This window comes from Anolis sagrei, chromosome 2, assembly GCF_037176765.1.
Source record: "Anolis sagrei isolate rAnoSag1 chromosome 2, rAnoSag1.mat, whole genome shotgun sequence".
Classification (NCBI taxonomy): Eukaryota; Metazoa; Chordata; class Lepidosauria; order Squamata; family Dactyloidae; genus Anolis; species Anolis sagrei.
Window position 1 is genome coordinate 221,205,710 of NC_090022.1, and position 12,747 is coordinate 221,218,456.

Here is a 12,747-nt window from a genome sequence, read left to right on the forward strand (position 1 = left end):
AAGAAAATGCCTTACTGTACAATTAACTAAGTTCAGAAAATGAAAATCCACTACCCATAGCAGACACATATGAAAAAATTGTGTGAATCCCCCATGTGCAATTTAGTAAAGCATTCTAAGATGTCAACCTTAATGTTATTTCACATCAACAAAAAAGTATTTCTACAATCATGTATTTATGATGGAACAATGAACCTATGGATTTGTTTATTAGATTAGATAGATAAGACAGACAGATTCATATGCATACACTTTTTATAGCTCCTAGTTTAATGTAATTATTATTAAACCAGCGAACAAGTGCCAAGAGTCACTGAGCAAGAACAGGTAGATTCATCTTCCTTGCAAATTGGTTAGAAAGACTAAATTGGTCATCTCAGTGATAAAGAATAGGACAATATAGACATCTAGAAATCTTAGATGTTTTTACTCAGGATGTTTAATATATAAAATTCTGTCATATATTCTTATATTGAAAGCCCAAGTCAATGAAACACTCTCTTCTACGTACTCGCCAAAGTATAGATATCAGAAGTTAAAATGGAAGCAAGGTGTGGATAAAGGAGAAGTGCATTAGTTGTCCTGATCCAACTTTCTCTTTTGCTAATTTTTAGTGTGATATTATATGCTTCTCTGTTCACATTAGCCATGCTCGTACCTTAATTAAGCCACATTTTTTTTTTAGTTCTGTACTCACATAACAAGAAAAAAGAGATTTTACTCCCAAACAATCTAAGTACACTTAATATTTTTACTTGTATAAGGCAGTAGAACATAATTTCAAATCTTTACCTATTGAATAGGTAAAGATTTACCTATAGCATTAAGTTTATGCTTTTCAAAAATTTGTAAGATTAAACAGCTGTGATCAAATTCCGTTTCTTACCTGTTGCCATCACACCCAAAGTTGCATTGATTTTTAAAAAAACTTGTTAGAGGAGAAGGACAGCAGGTTAACACACCAAAATAAAGCTCTTGAATGCTGAGAAGGACAGGACTACCCTCTTCTAAGTATAGCTAGAAGTTATCTCATATCATATGATAGCTAAAGCAAGCTGGCCTATTAGGGGACACTAACGAGCTATTTTCATGAGGTGCTTGGAATTCATTCACCTTTTGAAAAACCAAGAGTGCATCAGTAAGATAACTAGGGGACATTTTTCCATTCCCATCTTGTCACTAATTTGATCAGGAGGTGATCAAAGAACAAGTGTTATTCAAACAATGATTTCTTGGTAATGTTTGATTTCAAAAAAAGTGAGAAAAGTTAGATATGTTCTAGCTTTAACCTACCATTTCCTATTTTCATTATTTTTATTTAAAAATCAATATAAAAATTAATAATCTAGAAGAACTTGGGCAGGTGACCTGAAAAATTAATTACTTTAAAGAAATGGCATATTGTTTGCCATTCAGAAAGAAACACACATGTCCAAGATACCATCAACCATGACCCAAACTATTACATAGTACTGTAATTCTCATTAGCTCTTAGACTTAATCTATAACTCAACCATGAATAGGCTAATTAGAATTTGCTACGTCTGTCATTTCAGCATTTTATCTCTAGCCTGAGACTAGCTGGTCTCAAACAAAACAGAAAAGATGGCCAACCAAAAGCAACTCAGTATGTCAGAAGATTAAACCAGATGAAACTACTTTTTGGTTCTGGGTTAAGAAGTACTACGATCCTCCAAAAACTTTTAAACTGCAATATCCATTAGTCTTAGCGACACAGATGAGTGGTTATTGGAAGTTTAGGGTAAAAATGTCTTGAGGAATACAGTAGCTCACTTCTGATGCAAGTGATCGCCAGCAGTTCATACTCATTTAAGATGCTGACTTGTGAGGATCAGTGAGGATCAACTGTGCATACCTTATTCCAGTATTACCAAACTTCGGACATTCAGATGTTATAGAACAGTGGTTTTCAACCTTCCCTTGATACAGTTCCTCATGTTGTGGTGACCCCCCAACCATAAAATTATTTTCATTGCTAATTAATTTCTACTGTTATGAATCGTCATGTAAATATCTGATATATAGGATGTATTTTCATTCACTCAACCAAATTTGGCACAAGTACCCAATATGCCCAAATTTGAGTACTAGTTGGGGGGTTGGGGGAGGGGAGTTAATTTTGTCATTTGGGAGTTGTAGTTGCTGTGATTTATAGTTCACCTCCCATCAAAGAGCATTCTGAACTCCACCAATGATAAAATTGAACCAAACTTGGCACACAGAGCTTCCATGACCAACAGAAAATACTGGAAGGGTTTGGTGGGCATTGACCTTGAGTTTTGGAGTTGTAGTTTGCCTAAATCCAGAGAGCACTGTGAACCCAAACAACAATGGATCTGGACCAAACTTGGCACACAGACCCAACATGGACAACTTTGAATACTGGCAGGATTTAGGAAGGATTGACCCACAATTTTGGGAGTTGTAGTTCACCCATATCCTTATGCATTTTAAATTGGGAGCATTAATAAAAAAACAAAAGGAAAGTCTGGCTTTTTTCCCTAATAAATAGTGTTAAAAATTACATAATCTGCTTCTGCTGCTGCTTCTCCTCCTGATGCTGCTGGGCCACTCTCAGTCCCATGTCGCGTGAGCGCTTTCTCCCCTACCTTGAAGGGACTTGTGAGCCTTGTGCGCTCTATGTCTAGAGAGCACTGTGGAATCAAACTATGATGGATCTGGACCAAACTTGGTACGAATACTCAATATGCCCAAATATAAACACTGGTGGAGTTTGGGGAAAATAGACCTTGACATTTTGGAGTTGCTGGGATTTTTATCTCACCTACAATCAAAGAGCATTCTGAAGCCCACCAACAATAGAATTGGGCCAAACTACCCACACAGAACCCCCATGACCAACAGGAAATACTGTGTTTTCTGGTGGTCTTTGGAGACCCCTCTGACATCCCCTCACAACCCCCCAGGGATCCTGACCCCCAGGTTGAGAAACACTGTTATAGACTTTGGCACCCAGAATTCCTGACTGTTGGCCAAGAGGGCAAGGGCTTCTGGAAGTTGAAGTCCAAAATATCTGGAGGATAAATGTTTTAGAATTACTGTCATATTCCTTCTCAACTCCACATAAAATAGCCTATTCCTGGCCCATGCTTCACTGTGCCTTAGAACAGACATACCAGTAACAGGAGGAACTCATTCTTCTAGCACACTGTATTCCCATACAAATGTCACTCATGTCAAGACTAGTTGCCAGTGCTTAATTTAAAAATGCCATCCTGCAGGGCATAGCAAAGAGCCCTTCCCTGCACCATAATTTTTTACTATGCTATTTCTCAGACAGTTTCCCAGGACATGTCAGTAGAAGAATGGCTGTCTGGCAACTATATTTCACATGACTTTCGCAAAGTCTCCCAAAGTCCTGTTCATATACATTATTCCATGTATTCAGCCAATATACAAAAAGGAAACTGTTGTATACAAGTCCATTACAAACTCCATTACAATACTACAACTACTATACATGATACAACCACAAGTATTTGGTTGTATCTACTGACATTTAACCAATGGATGACCACATTTTATTTTGTGGTCTTTAAAGGAAACTATCCATGAAACTTGGTTTTCACTATAGGAAAAACTAAATTCCCAAAAGGAAGGACAAAAGTACAGTGGCGCATAAAACTGCTTGCTGAAAGATTTACGTTATCTAGTTCTAAAAGACAAAAACCAACTCCTAACCAAAGGAGGATATGGTTTCAAATGACACCACACATACTCGACAGGTGTTGGTAAAACAATAAGTTTTGACACAGCAGGAATTGTAAAAGGGACCCCACCTATATTAATTCAACACCAAGTCTAATCCCGAAGAGCCATGGAAATAGTTGTAAATCAAGAAGAATGACCACCAACTTGGCAATGATTCATTGATGGTTACAAATTCATTTGGAAGGCAATACCAAACCACACTTTCTGGCTTATCCCATGCAGACAGAGTGACTTCATGACAGAGCAATGTTCATGATTTGAAGCCTTAAGCTGACATTTCTGATTCCTGCACATTTCAACATGTTTACAACCAAGTCTTCTGCTTTTAACTAACCCTGAATAACCCCTACTAAATTCTTCAAGCTTCATGCATCAAACAGGTTTGCAGAGGAGAAAATAGCCACTTCCCCCATCCCACCCACCAAATCTCTATGCATTGAAGACACATAGATTTGACTTAGGCATTTTATTGTTACATCTTCACTTCTTTCTAATTTGTTTGTGCTTTTCCTACATGGCAAGGGGGCTAGACTAGATGGCCCATGTGGTCTCTCTTACTCTCTATCTACCTTGACCAGAATGCTGTTTCAGTATCCCCAGTCATAAACTTCTCATTCCACCTAACTTCTGTTTTCTCATTTGAGTTCTTCTTTAAACTGGGATTCGATCTGTGGGAAGAGCTACATGCTTTAGAGCGGGCCTGAGCAAACTCCGGCCCTCCAGGTGTTTTGGACTTCAACTCCCACAATTCCTAACAGCCTAGGAATTGTGGGAGTTGAAGTCCAAAACTCCTGGAGGGCCAAAGTTTGCCCATGCCTGCTTTAGAGTTTCTCTTCCTTTCAGTGTTATGGTGGCATGCCCAGTAGCTCATGTAGACCAACAGTAGCTCGTGTGGCCCAGGCTGTGGCACAGCTAGTTAGTAACTAGCTGTATTAAATCACTACTGACCAAGAGGTCATGAGTTCGAAGCCAGCCTGAGTTGGAGCAAGCTCCTGACCATTAATAGTCTAGCTTGCTGTTGACCTATGCAGCCCGAAAGACAGTTGCATATATCAATTAGGAAATTTAAGTACCGCTTTATGCGGGGAGGCTATTTTAATTAACTTACAACATAATAAAACCTTCCAGAAGCATGTGTAAGAATGAGGAAGTACTCCATTAAGGACTCGGTGTCACAAGTGGATGGTGAAGTGCCAGTTCCCCCTGTGGTCGGAATTGAGCAGATCCTCATGAAGCCGGAAAGCTAAAATGTTAAATTGCCTCTATGTCTTGGCCTCGTGTCTATATATGTTGTATGTCTATGGCATTTAATGTTTGCCATGTATATGTGCATTGCAATCTGCCCTGAGTCCCCTGTGCGGTGAGAAGGGCAGAATATAAATACCTGTAAATAAACATAGGCAATATTTTACCCTCCATTAGTTTGGAATGAGTATTTTATCCAAAAGGAGGAGGGCAGGTTGGGGAAATCCTGCATGGCAGGGAGTTGGCCCATGTGGTTTCTTCCAACTCTATGATTCTATGAAATAAATGCTTTCAACAAGAGGAAAGCTATGTACCGGCAGATAATGCCATTCAGTATTGTAAATTGAAATGATCTTATGTTTTGCAAAGGGGGTTGAACAAGATGGCCCATGTGGTCTCTTCCAACTCTAATATTTTATTATTCTTTTAAAAAAAGTTTTGAATGAACTTTAGAGTAATTTAAACCAGAGTAATAAATACAATAAATACAATTATTTAGCCTACCTATATTATCTCTTTCTTGAACCAACCAAAGCCACTATTGATATACCAGTTTTCATTTTTTGCCACATTTAAAAACTACAAATATTTTAACATTTATTTTCATTGACTTGCATCTCAAAAGAATATCTTCTTTTTCTTCATCTCCTTCTATCTCTTTTCCTTTTTGCTGTATTAATCTCAACACTGTCCTGGAATGAAATTCTACACTTACAGTTCATACTAAGGTATTTTTCACACATGGCTTTCTTCAAACAAATGCAAATCAATTTGGAAATGTCCCACACTTTCCAAAAAATAGCAAAACAAAAACAAAAACAAAAAACAAAACACCAAATTCCAAAAGCTCATATGCCAATTCCCAATACATTTCTTTGAGATGCTAAATGAAACACCAGGCAAATTCCGGATATAGGAACAACCAAGTTTCCTGTGCTTTAACACTGAGATTGGAAACACTCAACACCTGCCAGCTGATAAACCACAGCCACATCATTTTTACACATGGACTTTGTTATCAATTCAGAACTAGAGTTCCGCTCATATTTTCCATTATCTAATCTACTTCCAAATATGACTCTTCTCTTTTTCACATTTGTAGATAAAATAAGACACATCTTTTAGTATAGTTAATTACTTTTTTAAAAAAAAAAACCTGTTGTCTGGTGGCAACAATCCCTCTTTCCCAATCCAGAACTCGTTATTTATTCCTTGTGTGTATGCAAGTGTAACAAAAGGAACCAAACAAATCCATTCTTATATCAGGTGTATCTAACTAATACAACATATGCATCCTGTGCAATACATATGCATCTTGGAAGTTACGCTATGATATGCATGTGTGGGTCCTGAAAATGTCCTTCTGGGAAGGAGACAGAATGGATTTCTCCAGCAACTCTTATGATTTATTCCTATGCAAATCACTGTGAGATGGCTTGTACATTAGTGGCTAAGACCTATTAGCTTTACCAAAGACCTGCCAAGGATGGTGATGACAAATGCTTGCGTTTTTAAGACTATATGCATATTGCTTTAGGGAGCCCTGCTAGGACACATTGATAGAAAATATCAATACACAGAAACACACACTTTCTTTCCTATGCAAGAAAACGAAGAGGTGGCTCTCTTTCAAAAGCAAAATCATATTACCATACCTCTTCAGCTCCCTGGTTATAGGAAGAAAATTGATTTTTTAAAAGGTTTGATGCAATTTGTACATACAAACACAAAGTGTATGTTTCTTGTAGTAGTTTTGTCTCAGAGGTTTGTAGACTCTATTTTTTGAAAGTCTTTTAACAAAGGCTGAATGAACATATTTCAGTAGTACATTAGTTGTGTACTCTGTAAGGCAGGAGGTAGAATCTGATGGCTCTTATGTTCCCTTCCTGTTTTACATGTATGTTAACTGCCCTGAGTCCCTATGGGGAGAGAGGGTGGTCTAGAAATAAATGATGATGATGATGATTATTATTATTACTGTTATTATTTAAGAATTCTACCTGCATCCTAATGCACCAAGGAGGGTGAAACAATTATGCTGCACAGAAGCAGACCACATGGAGCCAACAACAGCAGTATGAATCATACGTTTTCCAAATGTTGTTGGACTGCAAAAGTCACAGCAGTCTTATTTTAGCCAGTATGGTGAGATATGCTGGGATATGCTGAGGGGTTGTAATCCGATAATATGTCTAAGGCTGCGTAATTCCCACTCCAGTCTTACAACTAAATATCCAATTGTACCACAAACCCCTGTGGAAATATGATTATTTTCAAGCAGAAAAGTTCAAATTATTTATGAATACACACACACACCCATATGCATGCGCGCACATGCACACACACAACATACATATATTGTTTGTCAAAATGTTGTCTCATACTTATTTCCTCCATCTTGTTTCTCTAAAGTTCATGACAAGTAATCATGTACAAATGAAGATCTTATTTTAATTTGAATCTTTTCCAATTTGGAAGAAATACCATGGGTTTGATACTGAATGACAAGTTATTTGGAAAGGAAACTTACAGACACTCCATTTTTTTCAGGTGTACAAGCATCAACCTGCAAAAGCAATTCAGCACACACCTGTATAACCATGTGGCAAGGGACATTATTGGAGGTATGCATATGTTTTCTGACTGTTGTGATTCTTGGGAAAAGACTTATTAATAAAAACAGGTCTTACAAAGTTCATGGGGCTTCAGATAACAATCCTTTTGTACATAATTTAGAACAAAGAGTGACATGTCTTCCCCTTTCCACATTACAATACTGTACAGAGGTTGTTTTTAGATTAACATTTACTACTACCAAAACTGCTTGGGAGTTACTTTGATTAATCTCTGGTTTGTAAAATCTAACCTGATCAATAGAGAGTACAAGGATCGGTTGCTAAAGAGTGAACTTTTGTTCTAATTAATCCATTTTTATATTTGCATGCATCATTTCTTGATAGTATATCTAAAGGAGTGTTGCAAATGTTATCTTATTTTGAGGAGGTGGATGTTAAACTACAGATTTTAATGACAAGGACTCACTCCTTTTAAATCTGGTTTCAGGTCATGACCTACAAGCTGAGGAAACTTTTCTATCCCTTTTTCCTGTTCTGCAAGAAATATCTGAAAACTTGAGAAAAGCAAACTAACTTGATTTAACAACAAACAAACAGTTACATACACAAATCCTTGAAGTTCAGAAAGCAAAACTATCTACACTAAGGGTGCATCAGTTTGACACCACTTTAATTGCTATGGTTCAATTTTGTGGAATCCTGGATGTTGTAGTCTTAACCTTTTCTGTCCAAGAATGTTAGTATCTCAGCAAACTACAAATCCCAGGATTCAATAGCATTGGGCCATGGCATTTAAAGCAGTGTCATCATGCATTAATTCTACTGTGTTGATGTACCCTAAAAAGCCTCTGTTATGGCAACAATACGCTTCAGACTGAAGTTGAACCAGGAGCTATCCAGTGAATGGATAGGCAACTAGTAACATAAGACAACTGGATCATTTGCCAACTTTTAATATCAACTAAAATGCTCTGCCCTAGAACAAGAGTAGTATTTTGCTATGCATTAAAAACACACCAGAAATATTGACTTGCTAAGCATCATTTAGCCTTATAAGAAAGCTTCCTCAGCACCCCAAAACTGATAAAAGTCTATGCTGAAAACTTGTAAAATGCTGAAACAGTAGCAAAACCCAAACTCAAATATGCATATCAATCTCTGCAATGAAGTGGAAAATTCTTGTTTGTTTTATTTTTATTTGCATTCATTAATAAGTTGGATTCCATGGCACTTCTTTGAAAAATAAGAGGTAAAAACACATGCATGAAACAAACATAAGAATAGCAGGATGGTGGTAACCCACAGGAATTTTGCAAATGTCTCCCAGATGTTAGTTTAGCTGCAGTCGTATGCCAGACCTCACTGGCTACTGTTGGAACTGTTTTGTTCTTATGGCTCCACCTGTCATAGCAAATTCCCAAATGTCACAATTAGCAAACAAACAAACAAACAAACAAAAAACACTTAGTATAAGAAAGTCCTTTCATTTTCATTCTTTGTAAAACATACGATCATTTCAAATTACAATACTGAATGGCATTATCTGCTGGTACATAGCTTTCCTCTTGTTGAAAATGTTTATTTCATAGAATCATAGTATAATAGAGTTGGAAGAGACCACATGGGCCATCTAGTCCAACCCCCTGCCATGCAGGATTTCCCCCACCTGCCCACCTCCTTTTGGATTAAATTACTCATTTTACTCATTCCAAACTAATGGAAGGTAAAAATATTTCCTTTGCTGGTCCATATGAGGTCCTGGGCATGCTACCGTAACACTGAAAGGAAGAGAAAGCAGGCATGGGCAAATGTTGGCCCTCCAAGAGTTTTGGGCTTCAACTCCCACAATTGCTAGGCTGTTATGAATTGTGGGAGTTGAAGTCAAAAACATCAAAAGGGCCAAAGTTTGCTTATGCCTGCTCTAAAGCATGTAGCTCTTCCTACCAGTCTAATTCCACTTTAAAGAAGAACTAAAATAAGAAAACAAATTAGGTGGGATGAGAAGTTTGTGACTGGGGATACTGGAGCAGCATTCTAGTCAAAATAGATAGAGAATAAACCAACCAACCAGGGCAGCTTCTAGGATTTTAAGCAAGGGGTTTCACTAACTCTCCTTGAGACCTTAGAAATCCATGCCTCAACCACGTCACCTACATCCAACCTTTTTTTAAAAATTCTCGTTTCGCTGAAGCTGGTTTGTTTCCTAAGGCAAAACATTCCATGATCTCTAATTGGGTCAACTTATGAACCTCCCAAAAACTTGATAATCAGTGCAAAAATCAAAATGTGGACTAAGGAAAATTTTCCTGATTTGGATTTCACAGGACACTTCAAATTAAGAAGCTAAGGAAAACGTCTTGTGCAATTAAAGGAAATGAGCAAGAGGAGGAATGAAGAGGAAATGTACAGCAGACAGCCATGTTTTCTAGACTGGGGACTATTTATTAACCAGTTTCCCAGTGTGCACAGTATGCCCAAACATGCAGAGTACATCTTACAATCAATGTATTGGTTACTCATTTTATAACACAGGACGTGGTCTGAAAAATGTGTATTTTTAGTGTTTCAGGAAAGGGGTTAAGCACCTATCTCCAGTTTAAAGGGAATTTTAAGACACTCACTCAGAATATTATTGAAAAATGTTACCACTTTTTTCTTCTTGATTTTAAAATGAGCTTTAAAGTATCTATACTGCCATCTAGTGAACATAAAATATTTTATGTTTTTCAAAACATAAAATATGACCTTCCTATTTTATTAATTTCTATCACTGCATGCTCTTTTTAGCCACCATCAACCCTTAAAAACATGTTTGCTTAAACATATGCACTAGAAAAAACCAAACAGCAACTTTTAAATGTTAAATCTATGGAAACATTTTGTAATCTTGAATTTAAAATGAAAAGGTGTGCCTGAGAACCAAATGTAAGTCTTCCAACTCATGCCTGGCAACAGGAAAAACATGCAGCCGCACCCACATAGGATGGCAAATGCAAAACTCAGGCTATCATTATGTCTTACATCAGTAATTATGATTAATCTGAAGACAAAATACCTCTTGTTGTGCCTATTATAAGATAATGCAGGTGTAGACAGTTACACAGAGCGTCGGAAGAAAAATGGAGGGAATTTCATTAGGAAATAGTCTAGGGAATTTGTGGCTCAGTTCACACTTTTAAACCAAGAATTTATGAAACTAAAACCACATGCTGAGTTTGCAGATTTACACAGAAAGCATAACTTAAAGACGTTTACTTTTTATTCATGTCTTGCCAGTATTCTCTAGAAACAGTGAAATGGCTGTAACAATAGGTTGCTGTGAGTTTTCCAGGCTGTATGGCCATATTTCAGAAGCATTCTCTCCTGATGTTTTGCCCACATCTATGGGAGGCATCCTCAGAGATTTGTGAGGTCAAAAAACCTCACAACCTCTGGAGATGCCTGCCATAGATGTGAGCAAAACGTCAGGAGAGAATGCTTCTGGAACATGGCCATGCAGCCCGGAAAACTCACAGCAACCCAGTGATTCCGGACATGAAAGTCTTCAACAACAGATGTAACAATAGTTTGTCAAAGTTGATATCATGCTGAATTGTAATGAATGCAAAACAACTTTAAAACAGTTTCAATACTGGTTTCATAATAAACTATGTTAAGTTCCCCCAACCATAACACTGTGTGGTATCTAAGCCGAGGCCTTGTAATCCATCAATATTTTGACTTAAGTCCAATATATTTAAAATCCTAATTACATTTTAAAAAACAAGTTCACTATACATATATACTTACTTTGAAAACTTGTACTTTCTTGCACTTTTTTGGGGGGAAGGAGAGTAGTTTCAATTGCTCATTGTTATTAAAGTTATGAATACTGTACACTAACAGCATAGTTTTACTCTACATCTTCAAGAGTATAGATACAGATAAGAGAGGCATAGTTTGACCCTACATCTTCAAGAGTATACATACAGATAAGAGAGTAGCCATTTTCAATTGAATCGCTTCAAGAGCCTATAAATCTCGAATCACACTAGCATGTCAGTTTAACAGGATGGAGACAGTTTACATTATAATTGCAAAGAAGCTTTCCAGCCCGCAAAACAGTACAACTTAGAGGCAATCGCCCATCAGAAACAGCCCCTTCAATGTGCTGGGAAAAAGATTAGCAAGGGCTCAAAGAGGAATTCCTAATAGTTGTCCTTGAGCTATGGAATTTCCCTTCCAAAAGATCTGCCAGAACGAAAACTTGAGTGGCTTGCAAAGTTGAAAACAGGGGTGTTTTTTGTAGTGTTTGGTGGGTGGAACTAAGTAGAAAGTGTTTTTAGCAGATAATTAGTTTGCCAGTAGTAAAAACAACAACAGGTTGGAGCAGAAAGAAAACAGCTGCTAACACTGCTCCACAAATGTTTGTGCAGGCTGCATGCAGTGATAATAGGCTCTGTGGCAAATCTCATGCTTCTTCTTCAAACATCATTCCCTGCATAATTCAATAGCAAGGCCATGTTGATCAACATAAAAGTCACATGTGCTAATGAAAAGTTCTGTGCTAATGGTAAGTTCTCAGATAGCAGATTTTTCACAGACCATGACACATGCCGGAGTTATCACCATGCCACAGTAGCCTACATCCAAGCATCCCATAAAGCTCTGTTTTAGTCAAGGTAGTATGATTGTTGTTACGTGAAAGATATGGAAAATTCCTTTGCTTTAGTACTGTTCAGAACAAAAAGTGCAGTGCTACATTTATTATTTTAAACACTATTTATCAACTCAGGTTAGGAGCCACAGTGGCGCAATGGGTTAAACCCTTGTGCCGGCTGAATTGCTGACCTGAAGGTCAGCAGTTTGAATCCGTGAGACAGGGTGAGTTCCCCAGCTTCCCATGCAGGGACATGAGATTAGCTTCCCACAGGATGGTAACACATCCAGGCAACCCCTGGGCAACATCTCTGTAGACAGTCGATTCTCCCACACCAGAAGCAACTTGCAGTATATTCTCAATTCGCTTCTGACACAATAAAAAAAAAAAAACCAGGCTATGAATTTGACATTATCATACCCCAAACAAAACAATTTACTAAGGTAACGGCACACTATTTTTAGCCTATTCACAGAACAAATAATAATAAAATTCTATGAGGATAAAAGTAAAATATATGGTCAGCTAAAAAGA

At 37.4% G+C, this 12,747-nt stretch overlaps 1 protein-coding gene across 2 annotated transcripts in view; it reads right to left on the reverse strand.

The window, feature by feature from the left end:
- The window catches only part of KANK1 (KN motif and ankyrin repeat domains 1), a 122,807-nt gene that overhangs the window by 61,187 nt on the left and 48,873 nt on the right, over positions 1-12,747 (reverse strand). The window contains exon 1 of one of the 2 annotated variants that reach the window (XM_060762252.2): positions 887-904. The exons of the other annotated variant lie outside the window; for it this stretch is intronic. The gene's annotated coding sequence lies outside the window, so the exon portion shown is untranslated. Of the gene's footprint in view, positions 1-886; positions 905-12,747 lie in introns of those variants that run through there. 2 annotated transcript variants of the gene reach the window in all.